This window comes from Tachysurus fulvidraco, chromosome 5, assembly GCF_022655615.1.
Source record: "Tachysurus fulvidraco isolate hzauxx_2018 chromosome 5, HZAU_PFXX_2.0, whole genome shotgun sequence".
Classification (NCBI taxonomy): Eukaryota; Metazoa; Chordata; class Actinopteri; order Siluriformes; family Bagridae; genus Tachysurus; species Tachysurus fulvidraco.
In genome coordinates, this window is record NC_062522.1 from 370,123 (window position 1) to 391,935 (window position 21,813).

The 21,813-nt window shown below is 44.0% G+C and overlaps 2 pseudogenes; both read left to right on the forward strand.

The window, feature by feature from the left end:
- The window catches only part of LOC113651644, a 125,999-nt pseudogene extending 105,840 nt beyond the window's left edge, over nt 1-20,159 (forward strand).
- Nucleotides 1,771-9,234, forward strand: LOC125141233 (annotated as a pseudogene).
- Nucleotides 20,160-21,813: the final 1,654 nt, after the last annotated feature.

The window sequence follows — 21,813 nt, forward strand, 5'->3', positions numbered from 1 at the left end:
AAGAAGCAAAGTCTTCTGCAGTCAGGGAGGATGAAGAAGGTGGAGCCGGGGGGTTGAGCAGAGAAGAGATGATGTTGTGGAATTTCCGAGGGTCATGTGAGGAAGCTTCAAGCTTTTCCTTGTAGAAGGAAGTCTTGGCAGAAGTCACATCTGAGGAGAACTTGACAAGAAGTGTTCTGTAAAAATCAAGATCTGCATCAAGTTGTGATTTCTTCCACTTTCTCAGATGATCTTAGCTCTCTTCGATTGTTGCGCAGCACATCTGAAAGCCAAGGAGCAGAACAAGAAGTTTTCTTGGGTTTAGTGAACATAGGGCAGAGGAAGTCCATAGTTGAGGAAAGAGATGAGAGGAAAGTATCTGTGGCTGAGTCCAAGGGTAGTGAGGAAAAAGACTCAGTATCAGGAAGGGAAGAAAGAGTGCCAGAAGCTACAGATGAAGGGGAGACAGAGTGAAGGTTGCGGCGAGTAAGAGCGAGGGGGTGAGAGGTAGTTTTAGGTAGGATAGGTAGAGTGATGGTGAAGGATACCAGGTGATGATCAGAGATGTGTAGTGGGGTAGCAGTCACGTCTTCAGCTGGAGAAGGACGGGTGAAAACCAGGTCCAGGACATTGCCTCCTTTGTGTGTGGGGATGTAGCTGTTGAGTGTGAGGGAGAAAGAGTCGAGAAGAGACAGGAGGGAAGAAGAATGTAGCTTGTCAGAGGGGAGGTTGAAGTCACCAAGCACTGTCAGGGGGAGCTATCGGAAGGGAAAGCACTAAGCAGTGAGTCCATTTCTTCCAGGAAGTCTCCTAGGGGACCAGAAGGGCGGTAGACAACAATGATAACAAGGTTGATTGGAGAGGTAACTGAAATGAAATTCAAAAGAAGAGATTGTTAAATGAGAGAAGAGTAGAGGTTTAAAGCACCATTTCTTTGACAACAATAAACTTGTACCACCACCCCTGCCTGTTTCTCATGGTGAGTGAGAGAAAGCATAGGCAGAGGATGGAGCAGCTGGTGTAGCAGTGTTCTGTGGGGATATCCAGGTCTCTGTTAGAGCAAGAAAATCAAAGAAGTAATGGGAAGTTAAAGCAGAGATAAAATCAGCTTTCTTTACAGCAGACTGGCAATTCCAGAGCCCACCTACCACCACTGTTTGAGACTTCTGCTCTGTGGATGAGAGCGTCTGCGAGAGTAGGCCTTGAGTACAGAGATGGGTTTAATGCATATATTTGTAGTCAAACAAGAGTGAGAATTAAGGTATGGTAGAATATATCAAACAGTACTAGACACTAATGTTAGAGAGAGAGAGCTACTAACAAACCGTTGAGAACCTTCAATATAAATAGGTAAGCCCTGCCCCCAATTCACACCTTAAGGGAGACTGAAACTACTCCTGATTAATCAGCTGAGAGAACAACAAAGACCAACACTATAAAAATCAACAATGGTATAGAATATAACACAATTCAAATCACACTACTCTAGAACAAAGTGAGTTAAGCAGATAGTATACAAAAGACAGGAACCTACTTTACCAGAAGACAATATAATCAAATGTAGAGAGTTAAAGCACACTGACATCACTGTAATTCCTGGGGTATGAGCCTTGTGTCCTGTTTGAATAACTAGCTGAATTAAAAAATAGATAATACATTAGTCTAATGATTAACACATTGTTGAACAGTGCTGAGACAGTAGAGTATTAATATTTGATAATATTTCTTTTGTAATTCTAGAATGATGGAGGGAAAGAGATCAGACTCACCAGAACCCAGCTGTGTGTCCATGAATTCAATGGAATTTCCATTTGCATTCAGAGACACAGACAGTTATAATGATGTGGGGTAAGTATAATGATGTGGTTAAACATACTCTTCCCATTGTAAAGCCCTTTGGGGTTTAAGTATACACTTACTTGTGCAGGGCTTCATCTCTGGAAATGACTTTGTGGAAATGTTCATGATATGTTCAGTTCATCCTACAGTTCCTGAGCTGGAGGGTCTGTCGTACTACAGAAGAACATTTCACTCATAACAACTCTCTGAAAGACATTTAGGTGTTTAATGATGGAAGTAGAATGTAGATAGATAGCAGATTGATCTGATGCAATGCTTGTGCTTGGAGAGTACAAAGATTGCTTGTTGAACTATGGTATTTTTCATATTTTCGTGTTATCTTTGTGAGTCAGCATCCTCAAAACATACTTCTTGTTAAAATAATTAATGAAGGGTAATATATTATGTAACATACAAATGATAATAATGTGTAAACTGGACATCTATATAACAATGACCAATTAAGAGGTTAGGCAGCCCTCATCCAGGACATAGGCCAAGAAGTAGACCATAAACCCACTATGAACCTAACAGTTGTTGTCTTGTAGTCTTTATAATTTATGGTCCTTTTAAAAAAAAGATGAGTTGTGTGTCCATTAAATCATATAGTGGAAAAGAGTCTAGTAAACAGAAGCTAAGGGTGGTAGATGAGAACTCAGCCTGCAGGTGGCATATGTGATGTGTTAAAGAAGGAGTACTTCCATGGAGCTGCCTGGCTTTGTGTCTTCAGGAAAAGTCTTCTTTTCACACCACCACCCTGAAATTTGAGTGTCATATTCCATTTCTTTAACGTAGTAACTTCTATAATGAAATTTTTACTTTTGCTGGTTATTGTCAATGGCAGTATTTGCTCCAACACAGAGACATTAAGAAACATTCTGCTGCTGCAAGGTAATGATGAAGAATTCATCCAAAGCATATCTATACAGGTGGTGCTGTGGAGGAGGAGGGGGAAGAATTCTTTTGCTGCAGACTGGGGCTGTGCAAGTTCCCTTTCTACTGACCTCGATGCTGTGTAAGGGCTGATGCTATGGGAATGCTTCTGTGAGGAAGTTGTGTCCGAAGCTCTGCGTACACATATGCCAATTTAATGGCTCGGGAAGGAAACGTGACAAAGTGATTATTAGCTTCTTTGTCTTCAGGAAGCGCTCTGTGTATGTGTCTTAATTGTCTGTCCTCCCTGACTATTTCCCTGGGAAAGATATATATATATATATATATATATATATATATATATATATATATAAATAAAGATATATATACTGTATTTTAGGGAAAGCTAGGTGGAAAAAAAAATGTTACGATCTGGACATTTTAAGAGATGCGTTCATCCATGTCCCTGCTTTATCATGGGTGACACGCACCCTCTTTGCATTGTTTGTTCGGGAGAGAAGCATGCCCGGTTGGCTCTCGAAGGAGCCGGCTGCGTGCATTGTGAGGGATTCCCTCACCGTACTCTCCGATCCCACCTGGCTGTATTTTCATCTTCGGGTGCACCTCGTGGTTTGGGTCCCGCATCTGTCGAGGTCATGGGATTCGCAGGTTGAGTTAACGGAAGCGGAGCAAGAGACGGGTATTTCCCTTCTCTTGCCCTCTCCCCTGACTCCGTTCACTCGGTTTCGGTTTCTGGAGCTCGCACTGCTTTCCCCAACTGAACTGCCAATGTAATCAGTGGCATTCAAGGAGCTCCTCGAGGTGGTGACACAAGCTGTGTCTAGATTACATTTAGGTTTCTGACTTCTGGCTGCAGATCACCTTCCCACAGGTGGCTGCCGTTTTTCCCAGACCTCCATGCCAAGGTGTCAATGTCTTGGGGAAATCCTTTGTCAAGCGTGTCTTTTTTTTTTTCCCTGCCATGTCTGAATATTCAGCCATTATAGGGCTTGAAAGACATAGGTATGGGGCAATGCCTGGGATTGAAGAGATGCTTGTGGGCTATCTCTCACCTACAAGTCTTGTAGGACTACTTCAGCCCTTGTGGGTAAGGCCTACAAAGCAGCAGGCCAAGCAGGTGAGGCACTGCACACCATGGCAGTTTTACAGGCCTACCAGGCTGACCTGCTGACAGAGCTCGACAGTGGCGAGGGGTTGGGACCTCAGGTGTTAGCTGAGCTCCAACCGAGCCACCAATCTTGTACTCCGTGCCACGAAGCAGACGGCCCTCTCCATAGGCCATTCAATGGCTGCACTGGTTGCCATGGAGAGGCACCTGTGGCTCAATTTGACTGGTATTAAGGATAAGGATAAATCCATTCTCCTGGACACCCCGATTTCACCTCAGGGCTTGTTCGTTGATGCAGTGAGTACTGTTGTCGACAGGCACCAGGAGGTGAAATGCCAGTTGGTGGCATTCAGGGAGTTTCTCCCTTGCTGCAGCGAGCAGCCTGGGCCATCTTCCAGCCGCACCCAACCCCCTCCTGGCTTACTCAGGGCAGTAAAAAGGGTTAGTGTAGCGGCCCGTGCCCCCCACCGTCTAAGACTAGGGAGGCCCGTAAGCATGCCCAGACCCAAACCCGTGAGGTGAAAGGGGACCTTAGGTCCATCATCTCGGTCAGGCAGGCTACGAAGAAGTCCTGATGCCCGAGGGCTGGGGTTCCTAGGAGCATCCCATTCAGGAAGGGTCCCCCTACTGCCCGCCCCACTGTCTCCTGTGTTTCGAGGAGCATTAGGGTCTGTGCCTGCTCTTCTTCCTTGCTTGGATCTCCCTGGGTTAGCACCTGCCAGTGTGCCCTTTCAGGCCACCTGGGCAGTCTACACAGGGTTGACACCACTATTGGACAACTAGGCAGCATGGAGACTTCTGCTAGGGGTGTCTGAGTGGGTCCTGGAAACTGTAGAAAAAAGGGTACAGGATCCAGTTCTCCTCCCGTACTCCACGTTTTCAGGGTGTGTTGCCTACGATCATTGGCACACACCAAGCGGTGTAACTTCTCTCATTCCTGAGGAAAGGGGCCATAGAGCATGTTCCCCTCCCAGAACAGGACTCCGGCTTTTACAGCCAATTGTTTATTGTTCCCAAGAAGGATGGGGGCTGCATCCGATTTTAGACATGCGGGCTCTGAACTGTATTCTGAGGAGTTATAAGTTCAAAATACTTTTGCTCAAGGTTATTGTGTCCCAGATCAGGTCCAAAGACTAGTTTGTGTAGGCATTCTGATTTTTGTGTAGGCTTTCTGCAAGGGCACAGGAAGATCCTCAGGTTCGCTTTTGGGGACAAAGTATAACCAGTATTGTGTCCTTCCATTTTGGCTTAGCCTTTTCACCACACAAGTTTACAAAGTGCATGGATGCTGCCCTGGCACCGTTGCATCTCCAGGGCATCCGTGTACTAAATTACCTGCACGACTGGCTCATTCTGGCCCAGTCGAAGGCTATGGCGGCCAGTCATAGAGATGCTGTGCTTGTCTATATGAGGTCTCTAGACCTCAGATTGAACCCAGAAAAGTGTGTGCTTTCTCCTTCTCAGAGAACCACCTTTGTGGGGGTAGTTTGGGACTCCACCATGATGCGGGCACATCTGTCTTCCACTCGGGTGGCTTCCATCAGCTATTGCGCTAGGCCGAGGCCTCCCTATCGCCCGAAGCAAGGTCATTCCAGCTCTGGCTCAGGGGTGCAGGCTTTCATCCTCACAGATATCCCCTCAAGGTTATAAGGGTCGTGCACCATGGGCTTTGTACCCTTATGTGGAAAAGACCCCGGTTCCTGGCCATGGGTCCCACTCTAGGGGCATGTTACCCATGTAGTACTCTTTCAACAGATGCCTCAAATTGAATGGCTACCCTGGACCAGGGTCTATGGGAGGGCCCCTATCTCTCATGGCACATAAATTGCCTGGAGATGAGGTGAGTCTTGCCTCACCTCTCGGCATCAGTGCTCACTCTACTAGGGGTATCGCCACGTCCAGTGCCTTGGCCAGGGGTGTCCCCTTTGAAGATATTTGTGCTGCAGCAGGTTGGTCCTCTCTGCACACCTTTATCAGGTTCAATATCATAGACTTGGACCTCACTCCAGGGTCCCAGGTCCTGCAGGGCCATTGATGCTTTGTTCCCAGTCTGCTTGTGCTCACTCACGGCCCATGGCACAGTCATCAACCGGTGCGTAGCGGCGTGGGTATTGGCATTTCCATAGTGTCAGCCCTGACGCAGCGTCGAGTTCCCTTGAAAAGGAACTACACCAGGTTATGTATGTAACCCGGTTCCCTGAAAACCGCTGGCCACACTCCGGGAATCCTCTCGCGCTTCCTTCAAACAAATATAAGCTGGGGTAATGTAACGTAGACTTATATGGACTTACTGGCATGTAATCACTTCATCGCCTGTCCTTCCCGAGCCATTAAATTGGTGTGTGAGCACACGGAGCTTCAGACACAACTTCCTCACAGAAGCATTTCCCATAGCGCCAGCCCTGACACAGCATCTCATTCCCTTCTCAGGGAACCAGGTTACATACGTACCTGGTGTAGTTTTATGGCTAAACTGTATATTTATACATGGAAAATGAATGACAATATAACTTTTATTAATTTATTCATTAAAAAGTTGTGTATCTAAAAGTTGAGTTAGGAAATCTGACATCAATATATTGTGTTAAGAGTTAGTGCGAGTTATGCATCTATGAAGCCATAGTCCACATGGTGTGTTTTGTTTTTCACAGACCTCAAAAGAAGAAATCAAACTTCAGAAATGCATTGGAGTACATATTCAAGGTACATGTCTTTTTAACTTTTAAACCATTTGTTTCAGAGTTGTGAGCCTCATTTTTCCTGAATCCCTGTATCATGATGAATTAAACAGACTACATTTTAAATTCCTGAAAAAACATTTTTTTGGTAATTATTGTATTGTGTGTTACGTATTTGGACCTTTGTCATCAGGACCTAAAGGATAGTTGTTTGTTTGAAACATATGGCCACAATATACCCACAATTTCATCCTTGAAGGTGCCTAAAAATATCTCTGCAGTGTGTTTGTTCATTGGCACAAGCTTCCCATGAGGCCTAGCTGGCATACACCAAGTTTAGTGAAATTTGGCCACTTTGGGGTGCTATACTGAAAAACAGGTTTAAATACCCATGTGTCTATGTACCGAATTTTGTTCATGGTGCTTAGCCCCTTCATTGCTCCTTGCAGCTATATTTATATGTTACTGTTCCTGTGTGTTTCTAACCAGGAGCTGGAACACAAAGTCATCACTCTGATAAAGAATGAGCTGAAGAAGTTTATGAAGCTTCTAAGTCCAGATTACCCAGTATGCACTGAGTTGGAGATGGAGGAAGAGGAGGGTCTACACAATGTCAGAGACGGAGCGCTGAAGATCACACTGCATGTCCTGAAGGTCATGAACCAGACAGATCTTGCTAACACACTGCACAACAGTAAGAGCTCTGAGTCATGACTTTATTCCATCAGGTTCACTTTAGAAAGAGGAAAGTGTTTCAGAAATGAACATTTTTATGTACATCGGATGTTGTTCTCTTGTGGTTGTTGATCTAGTTTATGGTTACTCTGTACAATGGCCCTGTTCTTTCAATAATATTTAGGAAATAAATCAAGATCAAACAGCATAATTAAAGAAAAACACATTTTATATTGTGCTCTGTGATTTTGCATAAAAATGTTGTTACTTTGTTTATTAGAACTCGCCTCTGTGTATCAGACAAAGTTGAAGTCCAATCTGGAAAAGAAATTTAAAAGAATTAATGAAGGAATCTCACAGCATGGAAGCTCAGCACTTCTGAATGAGATCTACACTGAGCTCTACATCACAGAGGGTTAGAGTGGAGACATCAATAATGAACATGAGGTGAGACAGATTGAGGCAGCGTCCAGGAGACCAGCAACACAGGAGAAACCCATCAAATGTAATGAGATCTTTAAAGACAAGTCCATCAGAACTGTGCTGACTAAAGGAATTGCTGGAATTGGAAAAACAGTCTCTGTGCAGAAGTTCATTCTGGACTGGGCTGAAGGAGAAGTAAATCAGGACGTCAGCTTCATGTTCCCACTTCCCTTTAGAGAGCTGAATCTGATGAAGCAGCAAAATCTCAGTCTGATGAAACTTCTTCATCACTTTTTCCCAGAAATAAGAAAACTAGAATCAATAGACTGTGACTCCTACAAAGTGGTGTTGATCTTTGATGGTCTGGATGAGTGTCGACTTCCTCTAAATTTCCAGAAGAATGAGAGATTGTGTGATGTGACAGAGTCAGCCTCATTGGATGTGCTGCTGACGAACCTCATCAAGGGGAATCTGCTTCCCTCTGCTCTCCTCTGGATAACCACAAGACCAGGAGCAGCCAATCAGATCCCTCCTGAGTGTGTAGACCAGGTAACAGAGGTACGAGGCTTCAGTGATCCTCAGAAAGAGGAGTACTTCAGGAAGAGGATCAGTGATCAGAGCCTGGCCGATAAAATCATCACTCACCTGAAGTCTTCAAGAAGCCTCTACATCATGTGTCACATCCCAGTCTTCTGCTGGATCTCTGCCACTGTTCTAGAGAGAATGTTGGGTGAAGCTGAGGGTGGAGAGATCCCCAAGACTCTGACTCAAATGTTTACACACTTCCTGATCTTTCAGATTAAACACAAGGACCAAAAGTACCATCAGAAATGTGACCCTGATCCTCAGCAGACCAGAGAGACTATCATGGCACTGGGAAAACTGGCTTTCCTCCAGCTGGAGAAAGGAAACCTGATCTTCTATGAGGAAGACCTGAGAGAGTGTGGCATTGATGTCAGAGAAGTGTCAGTGTACTCAGGAGTGTGTACCCAGATCTTCAGAGAGGAGTTTGGGCTTCACCTGGGGAAGGTGTTCAGCTTCGTACATCTGAGTGTTCAGGAGTTTCTGGCTGCTTTATATGTATTTTTCTGCTTTATTTTAAGAAAGACAAATGTGCTTGTGGGGAAAAGCACTGGACCTTTTAATTTCTTCAGAAAGTCAAACATGTCTGGTCTCCTCAGGAGTGAAGTGGACAAGGCCTTACAGAGTGAGAATGGACACCTGGACCTGTTCCTCCGCTTCCTTCTGGGTCTCTCCGTGGAGACCAATCAAACCCTTTTACGAGGCTTAATGCCACAGACAGGAAGCAGATCTCACAGCAAACAGGAAACAGTGGAGTACATCAAGGAGAAGATCAGGGAGAATCCATCTCCAGAGAAATCCATCAATCTGTTCCACTGTCTGAATGAACTGAATGATGATTCTCTAGTGCAGGAAGTACAAACTTACGTGAACAAAAAAAAATACTATTGTCTCAGTGGAACCAGACTCTCTCCTGCTCAGTGGTCAGGGCTAGTGTTCGTGTTACTGAACTCAGAACAGGAGCTTAGTGAGTTTGACTTGAGAAAATATCACCCATCAGATGAATGTCTTCTGAGGCTGCTGCCAGTGGTCAAGGCTTCCAGAAAAGCTGTGTGAGTATTTTTACTTATTAATGTATCACTGCAGGGTTTGTTATTTTAATGTAACATTTTTTGATTAACATTTTAGGAAAATGATTCTAAACAAATTCTTTAAACAAATCTTTGGTACCTTTTAAAGAAGTGTTCCAATTACTCAGAGGGCTGCGGAATATGGACAAAATCTTTTATTACAACATTATACAAATATTATCTGTACATAATGACTGCCTGCACAAGAAGTAAATACATGTTTGACCTTAACACAGTGAAGGTTAAGTTAATTTTATTCTATTTTATCCGACAGTGGCATTGAACAGTACAAATGAGAACAAGTGTCAAAACTAAAACAATGTGAATACAAAATAATATAGAAATATTGAAATGTTTTTCAAGTTCCTGTGTTCTGTGTAGAGGGTAGCTTTTCTCTGTTATGTTTTCCTATTTTCCCCATGAATATTTTGTTTTTATATGGTCATGGCTAATTCCCACCTTTGAAAGTGACTTGACATACAGCTAAGTACGGTGACACAGACTCAGAATTTGTTCTCTGCATTTAACCCATCCAAAGTGCACACACACAGCAGTGAACACACACACACACCGTGAACACACACACACAGCAGTGAACACACACACACCGTGAACACACACCCAGAGCAGTGGGCAGCTTTTTATGCTGCGGTGCCCGGGGAGCAGTTGCAGCGGTTTGGTGTCTTGTTCAAGGGCACCTCAGTCGTGGCCGGCCTGAGACTCGAACCCCCAACCTTAGGATTAGGAGTCAGACTCTCTAACCATTAGGCCTCTCTAAAAGCCTGTTTATTCTCCTCTCACTGTTCTGTCTTTTAAGCTTCCCACTGAATCTGGAATCCTCCGTATATCAGCTTGATCCTTTACCAACTTACCTGCTAAAAGCCTCTCTACCTGCACTCCCTTCTCTTATAACTCACATTATTCACTCCTCTCATTTCTGGCCTTGTTCTATCTTCTCTTAAAACAGCTGCAATAACTGGTGCTAACACTAGTAAAGTCATTTCTGTCCAATATCAAATCTCTCTTTTATTGACAAAATTCTGGAAAAAGCAGTTGCCACACAGGTCCATGTTCACCTTCTTTGATAATAATCTGTTTGGATCTTTTCAGTCTGGATTCCATACTGAACACAGTACAGAAACAGCTTTAGTGAAGGTTATCAATGATCTCCTGATGGCTGTTGATGCTGGACTATTGACAATTATTGTCTTGTTAGATTTGAGTGCAGCCTTTGATACGGTTTCTCACATTATCCTACTAACCCTTTTAGCTGCTATTAGCATTACTGGTACACCTTTGGCTTAGTTCACTACATATCTTTCTGAAAGTAATCAATTTGTTAAAAAAATTTAAAAAAAAAAATTCGTTATTATCCATTCCCTGTCAATGGTGGTGTCCTTCACGGATCTGTTCTGGGCCCTCTTATATTCTTAATCCATCTTCTCCCCTTAGGTCATATTTTTGGGCTCATCTTTGATAGTGTTTCCAGATTATGTTACCTCTATCTCCATAGCATTGCTCTTCTCAGTCACCTCCCACATCAATTACTGTAATTCACTCTTATCTGGATCACCACAAATGCATCTTCACAAACTTCAACTTATAATTCTGCTGCCCTTATCATACCCCAAACTCCCATCATGCATCACATTACTCCCTTCCTTTAAAGCTCTTTATAAACTTTTAAAATTTAAAAGTAAATTTCTTTGCACTATTTGCTACTAATTGATTTATATTTATACATTGATTTTTATTTTTGCAGTATTGCCCAGTTCTACTATCCCACATTTCATCACAGCACACTGCCAGTAGCACCAAGTGATGATCTAGTGAATATCGATTGCATCAGTTAATATATAGAAAACAAAGTAAAAAATCAGTATGTAGGGTTTTGTCAATCTACTACATATGAATTGTTATATTTATTAGGTGTTTGAGATCAGTGTTCTGAACATGAATAATTTCTCTTCTAGTCTGCATTGGTGTGGTCTGACAGAGGAAAGCTGTAGAGTTCTGTCCTCAGTTCTCGGCTCAAACTCCTCCAGTCTGAGAGAACTGGACCTGAGTAACAATAAACTGCAGGATTCAGGAGTGAAGCTGCTCTCTGATGGACTGAAGAATCCACACTGTACACTGGAGATACTAGAGTAAGATCAAAACACACACACTGGGTTCATGTCATATAAACCTAAGAGTTTTGTCATCTTTCCTTTTGTGTATTTGTACTTTGATTAGGCTTAAACTTAGGTGGGCAAATGTGGACAAAGTCTCCCCTCCAAACACAATTTAGGGAAAATAATAATGGAGTAAACATTCACTTTGATCTATTTCATGTGAGTGTGTCCATAATATAACTGTATGACACATACCATACACACACCAGAACTGTATTAAAGCTTATAGGCTTAGTTAAGTTCTAATTTATGTATGAAGCTTGTCACTCCAGTGACCACCTCGAATATGTAACCTTATGGGACCTACCCCCCCCCCCAAACCCCCCCAGTAAAAGGCAAAATTTACGCTACTGATGAAAGTCTGCTAAAAGTGGGGAGTAATACAAAAACTCACCACAGGCTGCCACCCACAGACGAATCTAATGGAAAGGGTAAGCAGAAGGTCAAGATCTCTTCATATGTGGGAGATCAGCATAACACCCGGGTTCAGTCTCAACATGAGATTACACCGAGAACACTAGCAGAGCTAATGACTACAGAGATCTGAAAGGACCAATGAAATGGTTATTACATTGACTGCCATTTCCATCTAAGCTGCCTATCTGGTAATAAAGCAACAAAAGGAAATGACAAAGGATGGTAAGTGTATGATGGCTTTTCAACAGGTGTGACAAGCTAGATACTATAATAACAGGAGGAAAAATGCACACTTTTCCCTGGAGACCTAGTTTTGGTCAAATCACAATCTCTTTCTAGAGCCACAGCTATCTTCTTCTTCTTCTACCGCTTATCCGGGGCCGGGTCACGGGGGCAGCAGTCTAAGCAGGTAAACCCAGACTTCCCTCTCCCCAGACACTTCCTCCAGCTCTTCCGGGGGAATATCGAGGCGTTCCCAGGCCAGCCGAGAGACATAGTCCCTCCAGCGTGTCCTAGGTCTTCCCCGGGGCCTCCGCCCAGTTGGGCATGCCCGGAACACCTCCCCAGGGAGGCGTCCAGGAGGCATCCAAAACAGATGCCCGAGCCACCTCAGCTGACTCCTCTCGATGTGGAGGAGCAGCGGCTCTACTCTGAGCTCCTCCCGAGTGACCGAGCTCCTCACCCTATCTCTAAGGGAGCGCCCAGCCACCCTGCGGAGGAAACTCATTTTCATATCTCGTCCTTTCGGTCATGACCCAAAGCTCATGACCATAGGTGAGGGTAGGAACGTAGATCGACCGGTAAATAGAGAGCTTCGCCTTGTGGCTCAGCTCTTTCTTCACCACAACAGATCGGTATATCGACCGCATCACTGCAGAAGATACACCAATCCGCCTGTCGATCTCCCGCTCCATCCTTCCCTCACTCGTAAACGAGACCCCAAGATACTTAAACTCCTCCACTTGAGGCAGGAACTCTCCACCAACCTGAAGGGGGCAAGCCACCCTTTTCCGACTGAGAACCATGGCCTCGGACTTGGAGGTGCTGATTCTCATCCCCGCCGCTTCACACTCGGCTGCAAACCATCCCAGTGCATGCTGAAGGTCCTGGTTTGAGGAAGCCAGCAGGACAACATCATCTGCAAAAAGCAGAGACGATATCCTGTGGTCCCCAAACCGGACTCCCTCTGGCCCCATACTGCGCCTAGAAATCCTGTCCATATAAGTAATGAACAGGACCGGTGACAAAGGGCAGCCCTGCCGGAGTCCAACATGCACCGGGAACAAGTCTGACTTACTGCCGGCAATGCGAACCAAACTCCTGCTCCAGTCATATAGGGACCGGACCCCATACTCCCAGAGCACCCCCCACAGGTCACCACGAGGGACACAGTCGAAAGCCTTCTCCAAATCCACAAAACACATGTGAACTGGTTGGGCAAACTCCCATGAACCCTCCAGCAACCTGGCGAGGGTATGGAGATGGTCCAGTGTTCCACGACCAGGACGAAATCCGCATTGTTCCTCCTGAATCCGAGGTTCGACTATCGGCCGAATTCTCCTCTCCAGTACCCTGGCATAGACTTTTCCGGGGAGGCTGAGGAGTGTGATCCCCAGTCTGCCAGTCCAGAGGCACTGTCCCCAACCTCCATGCGATGTTGCAGAGGCGTGTCAACCAAGACAGCCCCACAACATCCAGAGACTTGAGGTACTCAGGGCGGATCTCATCCACCCCCGGTGCCTTGCCACTGAGGAGCTTAGTGACCTCAGCTTGGGGAATCGACGAGTCCACAACTGAGCCCCCGCCCTCTGCTTCCTCAGTGGAAGACATGTCGGTGGGGTTGAGGAGAACCTCGAAGTTTTCCTTCCACAGTCCGAGGATGTCCCCAGTCGAAGTCAGCAGATTCCCACTCCCACTGTAAACAGTGTGAGCAGGGCACTGCTTCCCCCTCCTGAGGCGCCGGACGGTTTTCCAGAATTTCTTCGGGGCCAACCGATAGTCCTTCTCCATGGCCTCACCGAACTCCTCCCAGACCTGAGTTCTTGCCTCCGTATCCACCCGGGCTGAAGCTCGCTTTTCCCTTTGGTACCTATCAGCTGCCTCCGGAGTCCCCCGAGCTAACCATGCTCGATAGGACTCCTTCTTCAGCTTGACGGCATCCCTTACTTCTGGGGTCCACCACCGAGTTCGGGGATTGCCACCACGACAGGCACCGGAGACCTTACGGCCACAGCTCCGAGCGGCTGCATCGACAATGGAGGTGGAGAACATGGTCCACTCGGACTCAATGTCTCCAACCTCCCTCAGGATCTGATTGAAGCTCTGCCGGAGGTGGGAGTTGAAGATCTCTCTGTCCGGAGACTCTGTCAAACGTTTCCAGCAGACCCTCACAGTACGTTTGGGTCTGCCAAGTCTGTCCAACTTCCTCCCCCGCCATCGGATCCTACTCACCACCAGGTGGTGATCAGTTGACAGCTCCGCCCCTCTCTTTACCCGAGTGACCAAGACATACGGCTGGAGGTCAGATGAAACAACCACAAAGTCGATCATCGACTTCCGACCTAGGGTGTCCTAGTGCCATGTGTACTGATGGACACCCTTATGCTTGAACATGGTGTTCATTATGGACAAACTGTGACTAGCACAGAAGTCCAATAACAGAACACCACTCGAGTTCAGGTCGGGGGGGCCGTTCCTCCCAGTCACACCCCTCCAGGTGTCACTGTCACTGCCCACGTGAGCGTTGAAGTCCCCCAGTAGAACAACGGAGTCCCCGGTCGGAGCACTTTCCAGCACCCCTTCCAGACACGCCAAGAAGGTCGGGTACTCTACACTGCCATTTGGCCCATAAGCACAAATAACCGTGAGAGACCTATCCCGTACCCGAAGGTGCAGGGAAACGACCCTCTCGTTCACTGGGGTGAACTCCAACACATGGTTGCTGAGCTGGGGGGCTATGAGCAAGCCCACACCAGCCCGCCGCCTCTCACCATGGGCAACTCCAGAGTAGTAGAGAGTCCAGCCTCTCTCAAGGAGTTGGATTCCAGAGCCCAAGCTGTGTGTGGAGGTGAGCCCAACTATATCTAGTCGGTACCTCTCAACCTCTCGCACCAGCTCAGGCTCCTTCCCCCCCAGCGAGGTGACATTCCATGTCCCTAGTGCCAGATTCCGTGTCTGGGGATTGGGTCGCCGAGGCCCCCGCCTTCGACTGCCACCCAATCCACATTGCACCAGCCCCTTACGGTTTCTCCTGCAGGTGGTGGGCCCACAGGAGAACATTGACCACAGCTATATTCTCTTCTAATGTACTGTAGCACCCAGGTTTATGGGACCTGCAAAAAAAAAAAGGTGAATGCATGGTAGAGCCAGATGACTAGTGTTAGCCTTAAGCCTAGCATCGATGCTTGCCTTGCTTCCACTGCCTTGCACCCACTATCCTGACCAACAGAATTAGTCAACAATTCTGTTCCAGAGCTTGGTTTGCCTAGACAGCTTGATATTACATAACTCTTCTAGAAGTCTTTTGTTTATTTCTCCTGATTTTGTTTTGCAATAGTTGTAAAAAGTTGCCAATGATAAAAGTTTCCCAGTTGGTGTTAACTACACAGAGATTCGTGAGCCTAAAGTGGCTGCTGGTGCTACCACAACAACCTCACCCTGTGGTGTGCTACTGTGCCACATCTTTATATACAGTACACATGTACATGCCATCTACTTTGTGGTCTGCAATAATGTTTAGGTAGGTGGTACAAGTCAAAGTAAGATCCATACACCAAATTTTGGCAGTCGTCAGCAAGATAATGCAACTTTTAGGCGTGATTTGAGGAACAAGACAAAGAGTTCAAGATGTTGACAGCCTCCATATAACTCACAACTTGCAGGACTTAAAAGATCTGCCAGATACCACAACACACCTTCAAAGGACTTCAGGAATCTATGCCTCTCAATGGTTTAGAGCCTTTCTAGTGACACGAAGGGGGCCTACACAATATTTGATTGGTTTAATGTTACTGTATGGCTAAGTGTGTAGAATTATTTTATTTGCTAAAATGCACAGTATCTGCAGTGTTGGTTGAAGGACCATGAAAACAGAAACTCTGTAAGAGAAACACAATGACATTTCTGCTACATGTTACACTTTAGGTGTATTATAGCTGTTTGTGTGTTTGAGATCAGTGTTTTGATAACATTCAGTGTATTGTGTGGTATAGTGCAATACACCTCCTGCCCAGTTAGTGGCACTATGTTATTCAACAGAATACGTATGTATGGAAAAAAGAGAGAGAACCGGTGTGAAGAAGTTGAGTAAAGGAAGTTATAGTTAACCTTGGCTGTGACTGCTTTGTTTTCTACTACATACACAACATATGAGCGCACTGACTGGAATATCTTCAGGAGGCTGCAACCAACGGCGACTCCATCAACTTGGAGGAGTACACGTCAGCAGTGACCTGTTACATCGGCAAGTGCATTGATGATGTGACTGTCTCCAAGACCATCACTACACGCCCCAACCAGAAGCCGTGGATGACTGCTAATGTGCGTGCTCTGCTGAGGTCTAGGGACCTAGCCTTCAGAACAGGGGACAGGGTGGCCCTGAGAACAGCGAGGGTCAAACTGTCCCGAGCCATCAGAGAGGCAAAGCGTGCACATGCCCAGACAATCCACAGCCACTTCCAGGACAGCGGAGACACCCGGCCCATGTGGCAGGGCATACAGGCGATCACAAACTACAAGACAGCTTCACCTGCTTTTGATAGCGACGCCTCCCTCCCAGACGCGTTGAATGAGTTCTACGCTCGGTTCGAGGTACAGAACAACGTTACGCCAAGGAAGACCATCCCTCGTCCTGACGACCAGGTACTCTGTCTATCCACGGCCTATGTGAGGAGATCTCTATGCAGAGTTAACCCACGGAAGGCTGCTGGACCAGACAACATTCTTGGCAGGGTGCTCAGAGAATGTGTGAAACAGCTAGCGGATGTCTTTACGGACTAGCGGATCTTCAACATTTCCCTGCGCAGTGCTGCCGTTCCTACGTGTCTCAAAACTACCACCATCGTTCCTGTCCCAAAGAAGTCTACAGTGTCCTGCCTCAATGACTATCGTCCCATTGCACTCACACTCATAGTTATGAAGTGCTTTGAGAAGCTCGTCATGAGGCACATCAAGACCCAGTTACCGCCCTCACTGGACCCCCTACAGTTTGCGTATCGTCCAAACTGCTCCACAGACGATGCCATTACCACAGCCCTCCACTTAGCCCTCACCCATCTGGACAATAAGGACACTTATGTACGAATGCTGTTCATAGACTTTAGTTCAGCATTCAATACAATCATCCCTCAGCACCTGATTGGGAAGCTGAGCCTGCTGGGACTAAAAACCTCCCTCCGCAACTGGATCCTGGACTTCCTGACTGGGAAACCTCAGTCAGTCCGGATCAGGAACAGCATCTCCAGCACTGAACACTGGAGCTCCACAAGGCTGTGTGCTCAGCCCACTGCTGTTCACTCTGCTGACTTATGACTGTGCAGCAATGCACAGATCGAATCATATTATTAAGTTCGCCGATGACACGACCATGGTGGGTCTCATCAACAAGAACGATGAGTCAGCATACAGGGAGGAGGTGCAACAAATAACTGCCTGGTGTAGAGCCAACAACCTTTCTCTGAATGTGGACAAAACTAAAGAGATGGGTGTGGACTTCAGAAGAGCACAGAGCGAACACTCTCCGCTGAAAATCGACGGATCATTTGTAGAGATCATTAAGAGCACCAAATTTCTTGGTGTTCATCTAGCGTCTCTACTTCCTCCGAAGGCTGAAAAAGGCACATCACCCTCCCCCCATGCTGACTATGTTCTACAGAGGGACCATTGAGATCATCCTGAGCAGCTGCATCACTGTCTGGTTTGGGAACTGTACGATCTCGGATTGCAAAACCCTGCAGCGGATAGTGAGGACCGCAGAGAAGATCATTGGGGTCTCTCTTCCCTCTATCATGGACACTTACACCACACGCTGCATCCGCAAAGCCAACAGCATTGTCGATGACCCCACACACCCCTCACACACACTCTTCACCCTCCTGCCGTCTGGAAAAAGGTACCGAAGCATTCGGGCCCTCAATACCAGACTGCGTAACAGATTCTTCCCACAAGCCATCAGACTTCTCAATAACTGAACTGTACTATACTGAGCACAACATACACACACATCATCTGTATGGACTGCATAGACCCACACAAAACACACACTGTTTTGCACACTTTTCTGCTGTTTTTGCACATACTGTCCATCATTTCAGTCATTTTTACACATATTGTACAATATCTCAGCCATTTTGCACATACTATACAATATTTCAGTCATCTGCTGTTTTTTGCACAACTCTATATATAATCCAAAGGACCTGCTGCTAAGAACCTGCTGCTGTTCATTCTTTTACTGCACAAAATATTGTTTGAACATTCAGTGTTTACACACAGTATACACACACAGTATACACACACACAGTATACACACTGGTCGGTCGGCGCTGTTTCTGTTACTGTTTATTGTCTTTTGTGTATTGCATTTTTTTGTACTTTTTTGTATTGTCTTGTAACTTAATGTCTGCACTGTTTTTTGTCCTGCACAGTCTTTTGTCCTGCACCGTCTTGTTTGTCTTGTCCTGCACTGTTTGCACCAGGTTGCACAGTTGCACTTTATGTGGCTAAGACTACTTACATGTCCTTAGCCCTGTCTTTGTTTTATGTAGCACCTTGATCCTGGAGAAACGTTGTCTCATTTCACTGTGTACTGCAACAGATATATATGGTTGTAATGACTTCTTGACTTGACTATTGTTCATAATTTGTCTTCCAGGCTGAGTTCATGTAATCTGACAGAGGAAAGCTGTAGAGTTCTGTCCTCAGTTCTCAGCTCAAACTCCTCCAGACTGAGAGAACTGGACCTGAGTCACAATAAACTGCAGGATTCAGGAGTGAAGCTGCTCTCCGATGGACTGAAGAATACACACTGTACACTGGAGATACTGAGGTACACACACACACACACACACACACACACACACACACACACACACACACACACACACACACACACACAGCTGAGTTTTAATAAATTCAGTAATATCAATTTTTTATCTTATGCTAACATGTTAATTGTATTTGTACTGATTATATATCTATATTTCTGTGTATGAGATGAAGAGTATAATATTTATTTATGTAAGGTATATAAAAATTTTGTATACTTAATTGTTTAAATGCTACAACTAAGTGTATTACATGTGAGAAGGTTTTCTTTCTTGCAGAATGTTGGACTGCAGTATTACAGATGAAGGTTGTGCTGCTCTGGCTTCAGCTCTGAGGTCAAACTCCTCATCACACCTGAGAGAACTGAATCTGTACTATAACATGGCAGGAGAACCAGGAGTCAAGCTGCTCTCTGATCTACTGATGGATCCACACTGTAAACTAGAGAAACTACAGTGAGATACTGATTACTAATATTTTTAATTATTGATAATTAAATTTAATTTCAATTCTAATATTGTAATGTGTGAGTGTTTTGGTAATTCTTTTTACTGAATACACGGTGCTGATGTTTCTTTACACTGATGTTTCTGCCTTCCAGAATCAAAGATAATAAACTCACCAGGATTGAAGGAGGCTCACCTCACACCTCTTTTTCCAGGACACAGCAGTTTAGGTGAAGCTTTAGAGCCTGTCCCACATTTGCAGTAGTTTGATAGCTGAATCATTCATACACTGATTCAGAAATTTCATAAGAATAACGCATTATTCACATTATTTTAACCACTCAGCTGAAAGTTTCACCAAATTCACATCTCCATCTGTTTCTAACTTATGTTTAGCTCTTTATTTTTATCTAATATTTGTTTCACCACAGATAATTATGTCACAGTTGAGATATTTAATTTAAATGATTATTAAACCTTTGTTCTTTGTTTGCTAATCTCTGTTTAATAGTAACCATGGTAACATCCTGATTGAGTCTGGACTAGCAGGGTTCTTGTCCCAGATGTGAACAGTTTTGCTGAACAATTCCTCAATATTTTCTAGTGATAAAGCACAGAAAGTTTTTTTTATTATTTTATTTTTTACAGCCAGGTGTTATAGGGTACAATGGGAGGGAGAACATTCAAGGAAAAAAGAAAGGCATGAAACTTGTTTTTTTTGTTTTTTTTTTTTGGACAGAAAAGAAAAAAATAATATTTTGTTTGTGATTAAAAAAAATAAGGTTGGTAGCACGCTAGTTTGAGGAAAAATAAAGCATTTGTGATTTGTATTTTGTGTCTGTTTCATTTACTTTTTATTAAAAAGGAAAACTACAATTTATTTTTAAACAAGTTTAGTGATTAATTGAGCACACACTGTAAAGGTTTCAAAGTGTTTTAAAGTGTGAGTATGCTTAGTTATCTTCTATACTCATTATCATATATCAGATTGTGCTGATTTAAAAGTCTCAAATGTAATAATAATGTACAAAATAATACGGTGTTCCTTCCTACTAATAATCATTACGATGCTGTGAAAAGATTAATAATGTTCTTATCTGGTGATCAGTTCAAAACATACCAGAAATCTAATATCCTGTAAGCTCACAACAGCTATTTACAAAAAAAAACACACACAAAAAAACATGTATGTAAATATAAGCAAGTACCCTTGTCCACCATTTATCACAATAATCATCAAGATAATTATCACAATATTTTGATTATTAAAAACTGTACTAAAAAAGTAATTATTTTACTTTTAATAGTGTGCTGAATCAGTCTGGGTGTGCATTTTTAGTTTATGTCCTGACGATATCTGTTGAGCCTTTCACTTTTTTAAAATAACAGCACTAGTGGCAAAAATGATAAGTCCCCTGGCTCCTAAACAATCAAATCTATTTAAACTAGTTTAGTTTATTTAAATAAATATCATGAACTAATGTACAACCAATGATATTCAAAATACAAATTGAATTTCACAACAAAAGAATTACCATCCATTTATTAATGTCAGATATATATATATATATATATATATATATATATATATATATATATATATATATATATATATATATATATATATATATATATATAATATGAATATATGCTATAGACGCTTATGAGGGAATTCTTGACCTGGGACAAATATGAGCCAAACCATACTGTGAAGGCATGAAATAGGAACAATATGTAAGGGTTATGAGCAATTAGCTCCTTTGCTAATTTATATTAGAATAGGGAGATAGTTAAATTAGGCTAAACTATAAGTAAACAGAGTGAGATTTCTACTGCTGCTCTTCTGTTTATTCAGGTATGCATTGATAGCATCTTAGCTAATACAGAAAAAAATCCTAAAATTGTTTTTTAAACTGTTGTTATAGCTGCAGTTCATGTCTGCAGTGTAAACAATGAAATCTCATGTCAGAATAACAGCATTTAAGTAGAGCAGGTTGTTTACTTTGATGCATAGATTTATTGCGTCTGACCTTGTTCGTATTTTCTCTACCTCAGTTTCTTTCTTTCATTATTTGGATTTGCTTCTGACTGTTTTCTGATGCTGATTTTGGATTAAGTTTCAGTTTTATTTGATATGAATTAAAACTGTATATTGATTCTAGAACTTCTGTTTGAGTGAATCATTACAGTAAGCACTGGTGAGAGCTCACTTTTTTGAGGTCATGGGAGGAGGTAGGAATGGTTGTTGCCCTAGTTGTCCTACTGCGGAGAGATCTGATTTCTAATGCTGGTGAGCTGCTTCTAGTCAGGCCAGCATAACTTTCAGACTTCAAGCATCTCAGAAGTTGCTACATCACATTACTGGCTTGGAAAGACAACCACTGTGCTCACATCTAAGAACTGCTGGTTTTACAAAGCCAGGTCACATTATGAGCATAGGGTGGGTAGACGAGGGAGGGAAGGAAGGTGCAACATTGATCTCCT